The sequence below is a fragment of the Leptonychotes weddellii genome, chromosome 3 (genome assembly GCF_054177405.1).
Source record: "Leptonychotes weddellii isolate Sample4059 chromosome 3, ASM5417740v2, whole genome shotgun sequence".
NCBI classification, from domain to species: domain Eukaryota; kingdom Metazoa; phylum Chordata; class Mammalia; order Carnivora; family Phocidae; genus Leptonychotes; species Leptonychotes weddellii.
In genome coordinates this window covers 130,040,612-130,061,304 of record NC_138371.1, presented here as the reverse complement: position 1 = coordinate 130,061,304, position 20,693 = coordinate 130,040,612, and the positions used below count along the sequence as shown (strand labels likewise).

General features: G+C 37.5%; 1 long non-coding RNA gene across 1 annotated transcript in view; it reads left to right on the top strand.

Moving 5' to 3' along the window:
• Positions 1 to 243: 243 nt before the first annotated feature.
• LOC102733569 (uncharacterized) overlaps positions 244 to 20,693 on the top strand; it is an 89,515-nt gene continuing 69,065 nt past the window's right edge. The window contains exons 1-2 of the long non-coding RNA XR_014143803.1: positions 244 to 434; positions 8,615 to 8,737. This is a non-coding gene — a long non-coding RNA (uncharacterized LOC102733569). The remainder of the gene's footprint in view (positions 435 to 8,614; positions 8,738 to 20,693) is intronic.

The following is a 20,693-nucleotide window of genomic DNA, read 5'->3' as shown; positions in this document are numbered from 1 at the left end:
GCCTGTTTCTCTGTGTTAGGAAAGGCAGCTACGTCTCCTACTCTTGGAAGTAGTGGCCTTAAGAAGAGGTTCTGTGGTGCCCTGCAGTACAATGTCCCCGTTCATCAGCACCTGGCACTTCAGGGGTGTCTTGTATGTGTGTTGCATGTGCCCTACTGTTGTGGCTGAGCTGCATTTGCCTTTAGTCCAGTTGTTTGCAATAGCTCTCATTGCCAATTGTGGACAGGGTTTGGACCGTGTATTGTTAATGAGCTAGTCTAGGTCCACACTGGGTCTGAGTTGGGTCAGACCACGTTTTTTCCAGATCTGCAGTTGCACTGAACTACAGGTCACTCTTCCTGTGTTATCTCCTGAGATGCTTTTGTTGTTGGATAGGACCTGCAGTCAGACCAGATGTCTGCCCCCAGCCAGCTGCTATAGTCACAGTTGAACTGGTAAGGGTAATTATCTTCCTCTCTTCCTGGAGCCAGATTCACTGTGGAATAGTATTGGCCCTGTTGGGTCTGCTTGCACAATGCCATGCTTGTAGCACTACTTGGGCTCTGGCCAAGGGAAATTTGGATAAGGCAGGGCTACAGGAGAGCCTGGGGGCAGGATATGCGGTGTTAGCAAGCTAGGTGGAGAATGTCTATGTATCTATTCTGGGGGGGGAGGGGGCAGGATAGGGAAAGGGTGCTTGCCAGCTCTTTTGTTCTTTGAATAGTTTCCTAAAGATCCCTGTTCCTCCAGCACACATTCTGAAATTAGTAAACAAATCTCCTTCCTGCATACTCCAGGTGCTTCTCAAACTGCTGCCTCTATGCTGTGTCTCAGTGGACTGGGACTGGGTTTCTTTTTGTCTCCTTAAGAGTGGGCACTCAGTTTAGCAGAGCTAAGCCTGCAAATTTTTAAAGTTCCAGGTGTTAAGTGTTACTGAATTTAAGAACCTGCAAAGTTAACCTCTCTGGTTTTTAAAGCCAAATGTTATGGGGATGCATCTTCCCAGTACGGCCTCCTGTGCCTTGGGTGTCTGGTGTACCTGGTAGGTGCTCTGCTCCTCTCCCCTCTGCTTGTTCCCATGAATAGTCTCAAGAGGCTGTTTGGTTCCCAATTGCATTTCTGCCTTTCCTACCCTCTTTGATGTGAACTCTTCTCTATGGTTAGCTGTGGGGATCCTGCTCTGCTGGACTTTGGGTCATTTTCTGGTTTATTTACACTGATGTGGATATTACCTAGGTGTATCTGGGGGATGAGGTAAGCTTAAGATCCTCCTATTCTGCTCTCTTCCCCAGAAGCCCAGTCTCCTTGTTTTTTTGTTTTGTTTGTTTTTTTGGGGTTTTTTGTTATTGTTGTTTTGTTTTTTAAGATTTATCTTTTTTTTTAAGATTTTATTTATTTTTTGACAGAGACACAGCGAAAGAGGGAACACAAGCAGGGGGAGTGGGAGAGGGAGAAGCAGGCTTTCCGTTGAGCAGGGAGCCCAACACGGGGCTCGATCCCAGGACCCTGGGATCATGACCTGAGCCGAAGGCAGACGCTTAACGACTGAGCCACCCAGGTGCCCCTTTAAGATTTATCTTATTTATTTATTTGAGAGAGAGAGAGCACCAGGGGAGAGACAGAGGGAGAGGCTCTCAAGCAGACTCCTAAATCAGAGCCTGATTCAGGGCTCAGTCTCAGGACCCTGAGATCACGATCCTAGCCAAAATCAAGAGTCAGACACTTAACCACTGAGCCACCCAGGCACCCCAGTCTCCTTGGTTTTCAATGAGAAACTTTTATTATTTTAATACAATTCCCTATAAGTAATGTGTTATTTTTCTCTGCCTTCTTTCAAGATTTTATTGTTGTTGTCTTTAGTTTTTCCAAGTTTAATTATGATGTATCTTGGTGTGGATTTCTTTGACCTTAACCTGTTGGGGTTTGCTCAGCTTCTTGAATATATGGATTTATGTCTTTCAACAAATTTGGGAAGTTTCAGCCATAATTTATTTGAATCCTTTTTCAGCCTCACTCCATTTCTCCTCTCCTTCTGGGCTTCCAGTGATACTCATGTTGCATCGTTTTTTTGTTGTTGTTGTTGCTGCTGCTGGTTTTTTTTTTTTTTTTTTTTGGTTTAAGATTTATTTTTATTATTTTGAAAGACAGAGAGGGACAGAGAGCACACACAGTGGGGAGTTTACTAATTTTTTTTTTTTTTTGGTTTAAGATTTACTTTTAATATTTTGAAAGACAGAGAGGGACAGAGAGCACACACCTCTAGCACACACAGAGTGAGAGGGAGAGAGAATCCCAAGAAGTCTCCACACTGAGCATGGAGCCCAATATGGGCCTCAATCTCACAACCCTGAGATCACAACCTGAGCCAAAACCAAGAGTCAGATGCTTAACTAACTGCACCACCCTGGCACCCCTCATGTTGCATCTTTTGATATGCTTCCACTGATCCCTGAGGCTCTGTTTTTTTGGAGTTTTTTTTTTTTTTTAGTTTTTTCAGTCTATTTTTCTCTCTGTTGTTCAGTTTGGGCAAATTTCATTGCTCTGTCCTTAAATTCACAGATTCTATTTGCTATCATCTCCATTCTAATAATGAGCCAGGAACTTGTTAGGCACCAGCCAGTGGTGTCCTGCTGTCCCCTTTCCATGTAGTGTCACTAAGTAAGTGGGACGAGGGGAGACTCAAGCCTAATACAGATGGAGAGTTCTTTCCCTGCTGTCTAACTGTCAGTATGGCAAGTGAAGCAATCTGTGAACCTCCTTGCCAGTTCTACAGGAATAGCATTTTGTTGATGGTGGGACCCTCATTGGATCCTGGCAAGAAATGAATTTACCTTACCTACCTTTAGTTCTTTGGTCAGGGGATGAAAAGCATGAACCTGATTGTTTTCTTCTGTTGGATAGAAATTTACAAGTCATGTTGCTATATTGTTCCTCTAGTCCTGGGATCCCTAAACAGTTTCCCTTCTTCTTACTACATTGCCAAGTTCTCCTTCAGTCATCTGTTGTCTTTAAATTCTGCACCATCTTATACAGCAGACTAGAAGTCCTTTGTCTCTAATTGAAACCAGTAGTTCTTAAGCAAATTTGCCCTGATGACAGTTTGCAATGTCTAAAGACATTCTTCATTGTAACGATGAGGGTGAGTGCTACTGGTACCTAGAGAGAAGATTTCAGGGATGCTGCTAAACATCTTCCCATGCCCAGGACCATCCCTCACAACAAAGAATTATCCAGTCCAAATGTCAATAGGGACAAGGTTGAGATATCTTGATTTAAACACTCTCCTTTATTAAGATGAAACACATTGACTACTTTTCAAATCTGTTTTAGGATTAGACATTGTTATCACTTCTTTCCTTCTTCATCATAACCATTAGTCCTGATGTAGAACTCCAGCTCTCTAACCTACAAAGAGCCTTCCCAAATATATACCTGAGGATTTGTAATTTTTAATTTTGAAAAATGTCATTAAAAAAAAATGATGGACCCATAAATGGAAAAGGCCATTTATCACATGGCCTCAAAACTGTCTACATTACATTCAGTCAAGGAAATTTTTAAAAAGCTAACATTTGTCCCTCCCATTACATTTCACACATTTATATGCACAAAAGTGGTCTGGGACTCTGGGCTTTATTAACATTTAGCTTTCCTTTTGTATGCTAAATATAATTTGGCATACTCTTTAACATTTATTAATCTAGTATCACTTGATGTTCTAATTTACTCTCCATGTCAGCATCTAATTTAGTACTAATCTTTTCAAGAGTTTAGTTAAGATCCTGGAAACTTTGCTTCTTTAAACACTGCTACCAATTTGAGAAATCCCAGAATCAAAGGAGTTGGTGTGGCAGCTCATTACTGAACTGTGAGCTCTAGATCTATTGAGTTACTGCCAGAAAATATTTGCACTCTATAATCGTGGACTTTTATCCTTTTGTCAGTGAGATCTAAAGTAGACTACCTGAATATGGTTAGTGCTTCCTGATGATCTTCTTTCTTGGAACTGAGGAATCCTTGTCAATCTCACTACAGTTCTGCCCTTTAAAAGTGGTGTGCTGGGGCCAATAAAGCAGGCAGGTATTGCTCCTGAATAAACAGTTCATCAAAAGTCTGAGAACGGAAGGTTTCAAATGTATCAAAGCAATTGGCACAGTTGTTCACTAGTTAATTAGGAACACAAAGGCACTTTCGTCAAGCTGCCCAGACCAGGGGGCCATCTGCGTGACAGCATTGTCTCTCTGATGGTATGTACAAATAGAGCTTAGCTGGTGCTCTCGAGGGAAGTCTCATTGACCTTCCTGCTTTAAAATATATATAAAGCATATGGAAGAGATGAAAAATTGAATATAATCATAGAATGAGCCCCATTTTTAAGTGTTTAGTCTTCTGAAGAATTTCCCCTAGGGACTTATGCCCTGTTTATGTTAGTTTTGATAATTGCTTTATTTTACTGCTACATATTTTAGTAATATTGTAATTATTCCCAGTCTATGGAGATCATGGCACTTCTAATGCAATAATACATAATGTATAATTGCTTTTTAAGTTTTCTGCTTCCTCCATTATGTGTGATTTTGTGAAGTTAGGAACCATATCTATTTTGTTTAATTTTATGTTCCCTCTACCTAGTACAATTCTGGAGTATGGTAAAATAATGTGATGATATTGAAAAGTTTTATTTTTTTTAAATAAAGTTTTTTGTTTCTTCTGACTTCCTGGAAACCATATACCCATACTTGGCTTTGTAAACAAGTATATTAGTATCTGGATTTGCTTTGTGTAATAATATTTTTGTTCCTTATAACTCTTAAACCTGCATGAAGGGAGAAAGCTATTGAAATGTATACTGATATATAAATTTGAGCATCACTTCTATTTGTTAATTCTATCCTCTTATTATCTAAGTTGCCACCATTATAAACACCATAAATTTATGCCAGAAAGATGCTGTAAGAGGCCACTGTATTTGGTATGATTTCCTAGTTAACAGGTCAGTCATTGATAATGAATGGGTCTCATTCCTAGGACTCCTAGTGGCTCACCCATACATTATCAAGAGACAAATAGAATCCATGTACATGCATCATCACCTATTTTTCTAGTAACTTCCTTTCTGATTTCTTGGTAGAAGTAGATGCTGCTACTTTGTGTCACCAAAGTTCCTGATACTTCAATTATAGACCTATGTATTTGCATGTCTATTTTCCCAAACAGTGAATCTTGAAGTCAGGAGTCCTATCTTATTTGTCCTTGCATCCTTCAACTGAGTGCACTAAGTTGAGTATACTTAATGGCATGACAAAATAACAATCTAAGTGATACTTCGTGAATACTTGGTGAATGGATTGTTCTAATTCATCAGAGACTAAACATGAGATGACAAAGATACATATATTTTTAGCTGGCATTTTGGAAACTAAATAGACTTATTCTGTTCCTAGTAAGAACAAAACAGGATTTCTATAAATAAAGGCTGATATTCAAAGAAACTCTAAATCAGTCTCTTCAATCATGCCTATTATTATTTTGTCCTTTAGAAATCATTTATTCCTTTCTAAATTACTTTGGTACATGGCTCACACCCATCCCTGTCAGAAGCCTTTTGCAAAGACCTATTAAAACTATGGACTGCATAGATTTTAAATTCTTCCTTGCTTTAATAATGCTTTAAGGACATAAATAAATTGCTTTTCTTTTTTTAGAGTTTTTATTCCAGTTAACATACAGTGTAAATATTATTTTCAGGTGTACAATATAGTCATTCCACCCTTCCATAAAACATCTGGTGCTCCTCACAAAAAGTGCACTCCTTAATCCCCCCACCCATCTCCCCTCTGGTAACCATCAGTTTGTTCTCTATAGTTGAGTCTTTTCTTCTTTAACTCTCTAACATCTTCTTTTAAAACCATTTATTTCTTTTCTTCATTACATCTTTTCACTTTTTTTCACCTTTTTATTGAAAAGGTGAACCACAATCTTGATGATATGTAAGAAGGACATAAAATACTCAGAAAAAGCCATTATACTCATGCTTACAGTTTATTACCATAGAAGATACAAACCAGAGTCCTCAAAGGAAAGAAACACATGGTCAAATTCCAGGAGAAAACAGGTACAAGCTTCTAGGTGTCTGCCCCACCAATAGAACCATGTAGAGATGCACTTTACTCTCCCAGCAACAATGTCTGACAATACTGGCAAGGTGTTGCCAACCAGGGAAGCTTAACCACGTCTTGCTGTCCACGGTTTTTATTTGGCTTTAGTCACATAGACATGTAGCACCTGTATGACTGACCTCAGGCTCTAACTATCCCATTCTTCAACCCCAGAACAAAAACATGCATCCACCATAAATCATATTGTTAGGTAAACTTATTTGGTCAAAATGGTACAGCATGGCTCAAAGTTCCAAGCATACAAAAACAGGTATTCATTTTAAATACTACCAGGCCAAAAGCTTTAGGCATACAAAACTCTCATGTCAGGCAGAATATTCAAAAGCTCAGAAGTTATCTTCCAAGAGTGGGCTGAGGGTCACTCCTGAAGATAGATAGGCCTTTCTTTGGAATATGCAGGTTTTGAGCAACCCAGACATGTTGAATAAAACCTGTCTGTCCAACAGTCCGAGAGTAAAGTACACAAAATGCACTCATTTTAAGGTAAGAGATCATTAAATTTTTGCATATGGTACAGCTATGTCTCCAGATAAAGATACAGCTTATATTTCTTTAACCTATCTACATTCTTATATTTCGAGTAAGTTTCTTACAGATTTCATTTAGTTATTTTTTAACCACTGTAGTAATCTTGGTTTTTAAGTTGGTGTGAACATCTGATTTAGTTGTTTTTTTTTTTTTAAGTCTGTGACCTATTTTTTTTTTCTATTTGTCCTAGCCATAAAATTCTTACTTTACACTTACGACTTTTGTGTACCCACATTTGTCCCCTATGTCACAATTCTTCATAAACTAGCCAATAATTATTCTTTCCTTGTTTCTGGGTATAGGGCATCCAATTAGAGATTATAGTTCCCATTTGGCCAGATATGGTCATGAGATCAATGTCAAACTCATAGGAAATTAGACAGAGTGATGTGTGAAATGTCTTGACTATCTCTAGCTTAAGTACATTCATACATAAAATAATTTTCCCTGGACTTAGTCCCATTTTTCTTTCTAATTCTAAAATATGAATGGATATGTAACCTAGACTTTTCTAACCTAGGGCAATTCTCTAGAGAATGGCAAAGGAAGAAGGTAGAAAGAACCCATATCCTGAGTGACTGTTCTCTAGTGGGGTGTTGAAGTCCCCAGTGATAATTGTGGATTTGTCTATTTCTCCCTTTTACCTCCAGCAGTTTTAGCTTCATGTATCTTGAGGCTCTGGTTGGTTGGTACACATTCAGCATTGCGCACCATTATGCAATGATTTTATCCTTTTTCTTTTAATCATTATGCAATGTCCATCATTGTGTCTAGTAATTTGCTTTGTAGTCTTCATTTGATATAGCCATTTACTCCTGCTTGTTTGCTTAACATTTGTACAGCTTTTTCCATCCTTTTACTTAAACCTACTTTCGTCCTCTAATTTGAAGCAAGTTTCTTGTAAGACACATAGTCAGATCATGCTTTTTGTCCACTCTGCTAATCCTTGTCTTTTGATTGGTATATTTAGACCACTTACATTTAAGATAATTATTGTTATGTTAGCACTTAAGTCTGATATTTTATTATTTATTTGCTATTTGTTCTGTTCTTACACCTAAATTTATTTTATATTGTCTTCCTGTAGGTTACTAAAACATGTTTTAGGATTCCATTATGACTTACTTATAGTGTTTTTGAGTGTATCTCTTTGTAAAGTTATTTCTAGTGGTTGCTCTTGGTATTATAGTAAACAAAAATGTACAAAATTTGGGATAAAGATAAATAATATGTGTTAATAGTAAAACAAAATATTAGGTAGATGCTAGTGATTATTATGGCCCTTGATTTTTCATCTAGAAATCATTGTAGTTTGACTTAAACCAGTTTTCACACTCTGTTTTTCTTATAAAACCAAAAGAGAGTTTAGTTGCAATTACAAAGCTTCTATTCTACATTAACTTTGGGAAATTCAGGGATTACTAGTCAAAAATCTGTATTCCATTCTTCTAAGCCAAAGAGCTAGGAGATCACCAGGGATCCTGCTGCCCTTGGAGCAGCGATGTAGTTCACTATTTATTTATTTATTTATTTTTTATTTTATTATTATTTTTTAAAGATTTTATTTATTTATTTGACAGAGACAGCGAGAGCAGGAACACAAGCAGGCGGAGTGGGAGAGGGAGAAGCAGGCTTCCCGCTGAGCAGGGAGCCCGATGTGGGACTCGATCCCAGGACTCTGGGATCATGACCTGAGCCGAAGGCAGCTGCTTAACAACTGAGCCATCCAGGCGCCCTGTAGTTCACTATTTAATGTGCAGCCAGGGATTGCATTTACCAGCTCCTACCTTTGCATGTAGGTGAAGTCATGTAACTTGTTCTGGTTGATAGAATGTGGCCAAAGTGGTGAGTCAGTTCCATGGCAAAATGGTTAAATAACCTGAATGCTTTTGGTAAACGTTTTTTCTTCTTTTCTTCTCCCCTTCCAGGCTGCAAGATGGAAGACAGAAGCATAAACTTGAAAATGGGAACAGCCTGAATACCAAAGTCACTGCTCAGATGAGAGACACCCAAAAAGCCAGCAGATCAGGAACATTCATACTTGATTCTGAGTGAGTGAGAATTTTTTTTTTTTTTAAGCCAATGACATTTTTAGGTAGTATATTGCAGAAATTAGCCTATTTTTCATATAACTATTTCTTTACAGAGCACCCTTCATTCCTGGTATTTTTCTCTCTCCCCTTCCTTATGCTGTTTATTCCATATTGCATTATTATTATGACAGGATCTTTGGTGGATTGGATTATTCTCAATTCTCTATCCCCTGCTGCCATGTGATGTTGCAGTGTAACAGAGGGGGTGAGGTATATTTACCTCCTCCATTGATGTTGGGCTTGCAATATACCCCCCCCACCCCCTGATTAATTATATTTGAGCAAAAGTGAAGATGTGCTAGTCTAGAACCAAGGCCTTAAGAAACAGCATGTATTGCTCTCAATAAGGAGAACTGGCCCTGGCCCTGGATAGACTGGTCTGTGTTATTCACTGGTCTAAGATAAATGAAAGAGACACATAAGGTCAAACAGACCCCAGCCTAAAGCTTTGAGCCAAGCCCAGTTGATTCTCAGCTGAGAAAGAATAATAAAGGATTATTTTGGGGAGTTACAGGTTTTGGAATTTGGAAATTTTATTTAAAGCATCACTGTTTTGGCAATAACTGATGAATACAGTATATATTTAAATCGAAGGGAATTGTCTTTAAAGTTGCCAATAATTGACAGAAGGAAAGAAAACAGCAACAACAACAAAACTAACCTGCCAAAAAGGAAATTAAGAAAGTCTTCTTCTATTCCTAGTTTGCTTAGAGTTTTTATCATGAAAGGGTGTTTCATTTGTTCAAATGCTTTTCTGTGTTTATTGAGATCATCATATAATTTTCTTTCCCTTCATGCTATTAATGTGATGTATTACATTAACTGATTTTCTTATTTTGGATAATCCTTGTATTCCTGGGATAAATCCCATTGGTTATAGAGCCTAATCCTTTTAATGTGTTACTGAATTTGGTTTGCCAGTATTTTGTGGAGGACTTTTGTGTCCCTATTCATAAGGGATATTGGTCTGTAGTTTTCTTGTGGTATCTTTGTCTGGCTTTGGTTCAGGGTAATGCTGGCATCCTAGAACGTGTTAGGAAATGCATCTCCTCTTCTATTTTTTGGAAGAGTTTAAGTAGGATTGGTGTTAATTTTTTAAATGTTTGGTGGAACTCAGCAGTGAAGCCATATGGTCCTGAACTATTCTTTATTAGGAGGTTTTTGATTACTGATTCAATTTCTTTACTTGTTATAGGTCTCTTGAGATTTTCTATTTCTTCTTGAGCCAGTTTTGAAGATTTGTGTGTTTCTAGGAGTTTTTCCATTTGATCTAGTTTATCTAATTTGGTGAACAGTTGTTTGTATTATTATCATATAATCCTTTTTATTCCTCTACATTCAGTAGTGATTTCGTTTCTGATTTTAATTACTTGTGTCTTTCCCTTTTTCCTACTCCATCTGACTCAAGGCTTGTAAATTTTGTTGTTCTTTTCCAAGAAACAGGTTTTGTTTTTGTTGTTTCAATTTTTTTCGGTTCTCTATCTCCACTCTAATCTTTATTATTTTCATCCTTCTGCTGCCTTTGTGTTTAGTTTGCTCTTCTTTTTCTACTTTCTTAAGGTACAATATTTGGTTGTTGATTTGAGAGTTCTTCTTTTTTGATCTTTAGCTACAAAGTTGTAAAATGATAAGGGTTAGTTATATCAATATTTTATGTGTACTGACTGTTGGTAAGGATGTGGAGAAACATGAACCCTTATACACTGGTGGTGGGAATGTAAAACAGTGTAGCCATAGTGTAAAACAGTTTTGTGGTTCCTTAAGAGGCTAAATACAGCATTACCATATGACCCAGCAATTTACTCCCAATTGTATACCTATGAGAAATTATATGTCCACAGGGAAACTTACACATAAATATTTATAGTAGCATTATGCCTAATAGCCAAAATGTAGAAACAATCCAAATGTCCATCAGTGGATGAGTGGATAAAGAGACTGTGGCATATATATATATATACACAATGGAATACTATTGAGCTATAAAAAGGAACAAAATACTGATACATGCTACAACTTGGATGAACCTTGAAAACATTATGCTAAGTGGAAGAAGTCAAAAACAGAAGACATATTGTATGATTTCTATAAATATAAACATAATATATTCAGTACAAGCAATCCATGAAGTTAGAAAGTAGATTAAGGGTTACCAGGGAATGGGGGTGGGGGAGTGATTACTTAATGGGTATTGGGCATTTCAATGGGGAGATGAAATAGTTTTGAAGCTAGAGAGAGCTGGTTGCTGTACAGCATTATGAATATCATTGAATATCACTGAAATGTGTACTTTAAAACAGTTAATTGTATTTCATGTTAATTTTACCTTAATAAAAAAAATATTTTAAAATCAGTTAAGAAACAATAACTTGATTAAAAGCTCCTTAGGGGAAAATACTTTCATATCTTTTGCGTAAGATCTCAACAAAGTGCTAGAAACTGAGCAGCTGAGGATAAGTCCTTATTGACTGTGAAAAGCCATAGTAAGCAATGTCATTGGCACAAGGGCCACTTAAAACTGCAACTTGCTAAAGCAATAGAAAAATTCATGGTAGCCATTCCTTCAAGTTGCCTATGTAGTTCACTTCAAGGGAACTATAATTTGAATATTCAGAAGTCAGTAGGGATTCTCAAAAGAATGCTGGCAACTTTTACTGTCTGTACTGGAGCTGCCCTCCAGATCCCTGTCAGTGGCTGAGGCTGTTCACCTGCAGTGACAGCCATTTGAGAGGAAATACTTGCTGCCACCTGGCACTGAATTCCCCCTAGGCTTTTCATGTTTCAGAAATTTTCTGTAGGTCAGCAGATGTAGCAGTTTGCCTACTCCCAAGAAAGCAGTACCCCATTTTCAGAATGTCATTACCGTGGAAGAAAAATCATAAAATTAGGATACACAAGTATTTATCCTGCTACCTAATGCAAAGCAAAATTGTTCCCTATGGCATATACTCAGATGCTTTGGTGCTGTCTAATTTTAAACAATTCAGCTTCGACATACATTTTTTTTTTTCTTTTTTAGTGCCTGGTATGGCACCCAGTGATTTAGAGTCTATAGCTCTGCTGTTTCGAATGTTTACTGGATGGAGGACACGGTTTGTGGGAATCTGAATAAAACAAATGCTCTTATTTACATAGGAATAGGCTTCCAAAGTGGTGTGGGCACTCCATCTTTGCTGACTCTCTTTAAAAAGAGGAAGTATGTATTGTAGGAAAAAAAAAAGAAAATAAATATTGTAAAGTGACTCTAATTGGGACCAGGTTTCTGTCCCCATGACAGTACAATGTTTCAAACTGTCTGGGAACTGTGTGCGCATTTGAGGCATTGTCTTCCTCCCTGCTGCTATTTCAGTTAACAGGCTATCATAGGGTTCAACTATGCCATTCTCTTAGGATGATCCTCAGTGTCTTTGGGCATGGCTTAATTTGCCAAATCCATTTTAGTTATCGATATATCTCTCCGTTGCTTAGAGAAGCGTTGGGAAAACATCAGTCAATGCTTATTTGTGGCTATTTGATATGGATCATATAAGAATCAGGAAGATTATATAAATGAAAGTCTGTTCAACATCACTTCGGTGTGAGTGTAACTGCTTTCTACTTAGAGCACGAGGTTCTGGAGATGCAAAATGTATTACACAGGATGTAATCCTTATACATCCTTACACAGGATGTTTATCCTTAGACTACTTCTGGAGCACTCACCAGGAAAATGAAAAGTGCCACCTAGAATACAAGGGGATTATCAACCATTGAATAAAAGGCATTTGCGATGGAAAAATTCTGGCTATACTTCTGTAGTGAGCTAAGATCAGGGGGTTCCAAACCAAAGGAGAACTGAGGGAGTAAGTAACTGTGTTAATGCCAGGGGAAGGGTTTTGCGGCTGTGGCTATACCCCAGAAGGGGTGACAATTGGCAGATATGCAAATTAGCATTTACAACAGCTTGCTTCACAGGGCCATATTTCTTTAAGAGATGCTGATTTTTTTACTGGTGTTATCTATTTTTTTCTGTGTGTGGTACATTACTCTTTAATTCGAGGTCCACATATCATCAAGATCCTGGATGATTTTATTTGTTAATGAAGAATATTTTTAGAGCAAAGAATCACACATGTTTAGAAAGAACTCTTATCACAAAGTTACAGACATAATTTATTTTTATTTAAAAAGGGGCTTACAAAAGTTTGTGTGGATGATGATGATCCAATAAAGTCATGGGATTTTGAAGGGCCTCTCCCATCAAACTCGCAGTCTGGTGTGGGATCATTTCCTGTTACCAGGGTCCTTGATCAGCCCTCTCTGCCAATAGTTTGGCTTCTGTTGTCTGCCTTAGGGCGCAGTTAATTGCTTTTGCCCAGCACACTTCTTCAGTGTCTTCTCTAGTCTCTTTAGTATGACAGTACTACATGACCTTTGGTTAATCTTTGCTTATAGACCCGGTAAGTCTCTCATGAAGCATTTGGAAAAATCCAAGTTGATGATTTCCAAATACTGGTTGCTATTGAGTTTTAAGTACATGAAAACTTATCATAGATTTTTATACGATGTTTAGTAGCTACCATAATCTGGTTAGTGTTAACATGTTTAATTTGCGGACAGTCTCTAACAATGGAGATTGCAGAACAAGTAGTATGTCTTATCTGTTATATACACCTGAAGATCATAGAAATATACCTTGTTTTATGTAATTAAAATATAATTCTTTTTTTTAACTTTCATTTTTTTAAAAAGATTTTATTTATTTGACAGAGGGAGAGAGAGAGAGCACAAGCAGGGGGAGCAGGCAGAGGGGGAAGCAGGCTCCCCACTGAGCAAGGAGCCCAATGTGGGGCTCTGATCCCAGGACTCTGGGATCATGACCTGAGCCTAAGGCAGCCGCTTAACTGACTTGAGTCACCCAGGCGCCCTAAAATATAATTCTTGAATTAAAATACTAGCAGTCGTAAAACAATACAGTGAACCACCCAAACCAAAATTAAGTTGATCAGACACATGGCCAACTTAGTATACTTAGGAATGTGCATCAAACTACATTGATAAAGGTGGTGGAAAATTGATAAAAGTCAAGTCAAGTCAGAGTCCAGCATGCTGACCGTGACTTGCACTTTGACTCAAAATGCTGATAGAACCTAGGAAACTTGAAATGCAGAGGCCAGAGTTAATTATTTCATTTGCAATGAATTATTTCCTTTGCAATGGTCATGAAAATTTATTCAATTTGGATTGATGCACTGTAAGGGAGTTGACAGCTGATGAGGGTTCAGATAGGAGACACAAGATAGAAACTATGGGCATGTCAAAGAATCCTAGAAAGTGTAGGAGCAACTGGGTTTGTCAACCAACTGATCAATCAATATCATAATGCAATACAAACGATTAGTTTCTCTAAACATAATGGGCAGTTTAGCCTGTGAAAGAGAAGGCTAAATGATTATTTACTAGATATTTGCAAGTATATGATTAAGGATGTGAGGACACTGCTTCAAAAGAAATGCAGAATAAGAAAGAACATATAAGAAATGATGGTTGATCACATCCTCCAGGGAAAATAAACAAAGCAAAATTACCTAGCAAGGGATTATAGAGGAATAAGATCATTACAGTTTAAATCCAAGAAGCAATTTCCATTTTCAGCTCTAAAGATATTATTCTGTATCCTTTTGATGCTTCCATGGTGGATCTGTGTAAATGGGGCTTGAGCAGATGATTGGAGTGGATTCCAGCTCTGATTCCTTTGTAGCCCTTCAGTGAGTTTTTAGGGATTTAAATTTTAGAGTTGCTAGGTCATCAGAAAACTAGGTTTTGTGAGCAAACTAAGACAAACAGATGTACACCCCGATGCAGTTATGAGAATGGTTCACAGATGTGTGACTTCTTACAAAATAATTTCATTCTGGATATAAGATTTGTAATATGATTAGCTTCCCTTTCAGTTGCAGACTTCCCACAGATATTTTGCAATTGCTGGTTCTATAGGTACCCAAAGGCAATAGCAAATAGCAGCCTTTCTCTAGCTACTTTAGTAAGTGCCTGAAACACAGCAAATCGGATCATCTGTAGTTTTGCTTTTAGCTCTGAGCCTCATTTATTTGTGTTCTTGACCTCGTCAATATTTTTGCATCTGCACAAACCAAGTGAAACTGAAGTACAAGAATTCCAAAGAGCTAGAATAAAGAGAAAGGGAAATTAGCTAAACTTGCCTCATATAGTGGGTATGGTAACCTAGGAGTGTCCAGTGGGGACAGAGTCATGGCAGAGGTGTTAACACCACATTTCATAGTTAACTGCCAAGGAAAAGAGAGGAAAGGGGGAATAAATAGCGGAATGGAAGGGCAGAGTCCAGAAAAGGGCAGCAGGATATGTTTGCATGGCGTGAGGTGAGCAGTCTACACTAACCACGTGCTAGCTTGTGTTAGACACTGATACTTCTCTTTACATATTTTAGATACACATTTTAGGGTTATATGTGCAACTCGAATTGGATCCTTTCCAGTAGTGGGTCTCATAACTTTCATTATTAGAGTTGTTACTGTTGTTTCAGTAGCAAAATGTTTCTGTCAAAAAAGGCTAGCATACCAATATGGAAGTAAATAAAAATTGGACTGTTTGGGTTGAAGTAAAATAGTTTACTTTCGTACCCAGTTTATCCTCCTCTGCTTTGGAGAAACCTCTATTCTGTAATACTACCATTTTACATTTTTTTTTAAAGATTTTATTTATTTATTTGAGAGAGAGAGAATGAGAGAGAGCACATGAGAGGGGGGAGGGTCAGAGGGAGAAGCAGACTCCCCGCCGAGCAGGGAGCCCGATGCGGGACTCGATCCCGGGACTCCAGGATCATGACCTGGGCCGAGGGCAGTCGCTTAACCAACTGAGCCACCCAGGCGCCCCTACCATTTTACATTTTGAGAGGTGAATTCATTGATTCCATTCAAAGAGAGAATTAGTCACATCCTTCACAAATTGTATTTTTGGCAAATCTCTGATTGGAAATAGCCTAATTCTTCATATTAACTTGTCTCTGAGATTGTATTACTTCATTCTTTTCTTCTCTTCCTAGTATACACTGTTTCATAATATCCCCAAATTCCTGTGGTCACAATCAACAAACTTAGGTATATTTTGAATAAGAAGCATCTTCCCAAGACTATTAGTTCTAGCTGAAGAAGCTGCTTCGTTTGAAGCTGCCTGCCTCCTGCCACTTCAAATAATAATCAACTATCAAAAGACGCCCTCCAGGAATGTCACAGAGATGAACAGCTAGATGTAAAGAAAGCTTTCAGTACCCTTGGAATAACTGATAGACTTGAATTTTCCTCATACACTGATGACTCATTAGCATTACAGATGTGAATAAATCATGAATTCTGCTTTTCTAGATGAAGGCTGTTCCTATGCCTGCAGAGTCCATAATCAAGGTAGTTTTCCAGATAATACAGGAAAGAGAAAAAATATAGTACTTTTGCTTCAATTAGCAAGATATTTAAAGTGTATGGTTGGAAAATTTTTTTTCCTTAAAATATCAACATAATAGCTTCTATCCTCCTTTCTGCTTAGTGTGTAGAAGAGAAACGATTTGCAAAAAAAGGTATTGTTTTTCCTCAGTGGACTTGCAAAAGAGACATCAGAGTAGCTTCTGGGTATGTTATAGAAATGCATAGGAACTATAAAAAATAATTGAAACTTGCAGGGTGATTTTCAGAGTTTTATTCACTGCTGAATTTTGCAAACTTGGTCTTTGCTCTACTTGAACTTACAGAACTAAACAATTTTCCCAGAATTTCTCAAGGTTACCTTTGTTTCCAAAAATCATTTGAATCACAATCTAAGGGAAAATAATGACCTATTAATGGTTTGTTTAGTCCAGTGGTTTTCAGCCTAGATGCACATTAGAATCACCCAGGGTGTCTTTAGAACTAGTGCTGCTGAAGCCCTACCTGCAGAGAATCTGATTTAAGAAGGTACAGGCATTGTTTTTTTTTTTTTTTTTTTTTAAGATTCTGGTGGTTCTAATACACAGCTAGGATTAAGAACCATTGAGCTTGTCAATATCCTAAGTCAAATATTCAGTTCCTGATCATGAAATTCAACCTAGTGTACTTGTCAAATTGGGACTAAACTAATATCCAAATACACCTAATTCAAAGCCTTGGAAAATAAACTTTGTAGAGTTTGATGGATTTTTCTTTTTGTCAGTCCCTACCTTCCCCAACTCTTCTATCTGAAGTGTACTTGTGGACTTATTACAAAAATGCTGATCTGGGTAGGAAATGTATCAGCCATCAGGTCTCACTGTAAGTGAAGGCATGAAATTAGTGTCATTGACATAGACCTAATAATATGTTGTCTCGAAAACTTAATATTCCCTTACCTCTATTATAATATGACAATTCCCCTCCTTGAAGCTCTAATGCTCTTCCCTACATCTAAATCTAATTGCTGAGCTTTGGTCACCCCAAGTATCTCCTTCCCCTTTACACCATAGTTTCTTGGTTAGTGCCTTGTTAGTGAACAGACTACCCAAAACTGATTACACAGAGTCACATGCCTTTTGGTATTGCCTGGGGACTAATTCCTGCTATCATGATTCCTATCTGGTCTCCACCTCCTTGAAGGACACCTTAGCTAACCGCGCCTTAGGGACATTTAACTTGAATTTTTCCAATGTCTCTTAGCAAAGTAATACTTTCTCCCCCAGCCTATAATTTACTGTCTCGGCTTTCTTACTTCCTACACTACTTTGTTTTGCAGATATCCCATTTTACCTTATACTTTCCTTTATCATGAATCTAAGGCTCTATAATGTTATTTTTCAAGACTAGTAGTTACCCTTTCTTTTATTTTCACTAATATTTACAAACCCATGTATTTTTTTGCCTACTATTTACATGCTGTAGATTACAAGATGTGCCATATGTGTTGACAACCTGTAATTTTAGAATCTTAAGAAAAATGAAAGTTTCCAAACAAAAGAAAAAGCCTACCAAAGGTAATACCCTAGAGATCAGACAGGGTTTGTTCATTATGTCTGAGCCTGGGGCATTCCAAATGCCTTCTAGCAATTTGTTTTTTCATGTTTAAATTTAATTGAACTTGCAAAAAGTTTTGTTTCCAAATTATACACTGGATCCAATTATTTAATATTTATATCATTGGCTCTAAAAGGAAACTCAAGGAAGCAAAGAAAACATATGAATTTTAGTATTTGGCCCTACTTTTTATTTTGAGAAATACTTCGTTTTGATACATCATAAAAATGAATTTTATTTAACTTATTCTTACAATAATGTTAAAAAAGGAAGTTAAAGATTCTATAGATTATTATAATTATTTACCATTCTTTTTCTAATAACACACAACAGCATTTCTTCTGGTGTAAAACATGTATCAAATTAGAAAAAACAAAATTATCAAGATAAGTCAACGGATTTCAGTAAGGATGATGCAGATACTTAGATTGTAATGATGGCATACTAAAAACTTGATGCATTTTATTTGGTAGTTTTATCATCTTATGATGACCAATCCTCTCTTTTTCCCTGGAGTTCAATATTCCACTCTTCTTTCAAAATAAATATCTTATACATATCAAATCAAATGACAGATTGTTTTGCATAAAATTATTTTAGCTATATCTAAGCTGTAAATCCTTCATACCATGCATAATACTACAGAATACTACCCTGTCAAAATGACTCCGTATTAAGCAAACAATGTTGCAAAAACTATGAATAGGGAGACCTAAGGAACTGTATGTTTTCATTAACTTCTATGCATACTGAAATCTAGTTTCAAGTGATATATTAAACATACACCTTGACCTTCACTGTCTCCTGTAAACTCACTGAAATGATAATAAAGTGTTCGAAAATGATAAGGCCAGAGTATAGCAAAGGAAATGACAGCAGATGAGAAATGTCAACCAAATTTTGGAAGATAGAAAGCAGATTTACAGTGTAACTCAGCAGATGTGGGAAAGCTGAAAGCTAAGTGACTACAGGCTCGTGGATGTCAAGAGGCTGGCATGGAAGATTCAGAGTGCAGGATTGAAGAATAACACAACTCGTTCACAGTCCATATCCATTTTGTGTGGAGAACTGCCTGCCTGCCCCTAACTCTAAGCACACTTGCAGGTTTGCTTTCTGCAGAGATGGCATGGGAAGGTCCCTGATCTCAAGTGCCCCGGGCACAGATGAAGGAACTCTGCATCCTGATCACTTGTACCCCCATCACTTTCCCACATTTGACTCCTCTAGAAAGCTGGCAGACAGGGTTATATACAAAAGGAAGGAGAATATATATAAATTTCACTCAAATAGCAAAGAACTACAACTACTAAAAACTGTTTACCAACAGAACAGTTGGCTCTCTGCTTGATTCCCTTCTGGTAGGTGGAATAATGGACTCCAAAGATCTCTAGATCCTAATCCCTGGATGATGTCAATATGTTACCTTGCAAGACAAAAGGGACTTTGCAGATGTGATTAAGGATCATAAATTAAAGATAAGGAAATTATCCTATATTATCCAGATGGCCCCAATTTGATCACATGGGTCCTTAAAAGCAGATCACTTCTCCTGGCAGTAGTCAGTAGGAGGTATGAGTATGGAAGAATGGTTCCAATGATAGGATGTGAAAAGAATTGGATCCACTCACCATTGCTAGACTTAAAGATGGAGAAAGAGGTCTAGGAGTCAGGGAATGTGGGCGGCTTCTTTCCAGAAGGTAGAAAAAGGAAGTAAATGGATTCTCCTTTAGAACTTCTAGAAGGCAACATGGCCCTGCCAACACCTTGATTTTAGTCCAGTGGGATTTGTGCTGGATTTCTAACCAATAGAACTGTAGAATAATCTGTATTGCTTAGGCTACAGATTTGGAGGTAATTTGTTAATGGCAGCAGTTGGAGTCCAGGACATCCCGCTTCACAACCCATCACTCAGCAAGCCCTGCCCATGGCCAGGGTTTCAGTCTGTATTTAGTTCCTCACCCAAAAAAATGAGTGGAAGTCCTGGAATGGCAGGTGTTTTAGGAAAGCCTCTAATATGAAAGAGAGAACAAAGTGAAAAGAGGAAAGCCACACTGAGGACACAGGAAGAAAACAGGAAGAGGAGCAAAACAAAGCAAAAGCACTGCAATTACCTCACTGAGGTGGGAGAAAATTTTGCATCCGGGTTACAAAAACAGAATGCTTGAACAAAATAAAAGTTAAATTCAGAAAATAACAAAGTTTTAAGGGTTCTTTGTATATGTCTATCTCTATTTTTTGATGAACTCTCTCAGCAGGCAGACAGAAAAGACCAAGAAATGGAAAATAGAAAATTAGAAGGTTGATCAAGGAGCTCCGTTTTTCACAGAGCTTTCTTACTCCCTAAGGGGGGGCTCCAGACATAAGATCAGAGAAAACAAGAGAAAGAAATCACCAAAGAAATATTAGAGAAAAAAAAAATGACTCTCTACATTGAAAGGGCTTATCAATTGCCTGGGAAAGTGAATGAGAAATGACCCAAAGTACATCATCAGGAAATTTATAAATAATTGAGAATAAAAAGGAGATTTTGAGGACACCTGTGGGAAAGAAAAAAACAGTCAAACAGTCTGACTCAAACATATGGAATTAGGCTTCTCAACAGTAAAAAGCTAGATGATAAAGGAATGCTATCTTCAAAATTTGGAGGTCAGATGATTCTCAAACAAGCTTTTAATACCTAGTTAAACTTTCAGTCATGTATGAGGTGAAGAGTAAAAAAAAAAGAACCTTAGGTATACACATTTTCAAAAATTTTCCCATTCACACCATGTTGCTAAGTTCTCTAAAATAATTATAATAATACAGTAATATAGCATAATAACATGGTGATTGTAGGATAAAACAAATGTCCTCCCAGAGTGACAGCATGCAGCAGACCTAGAAAG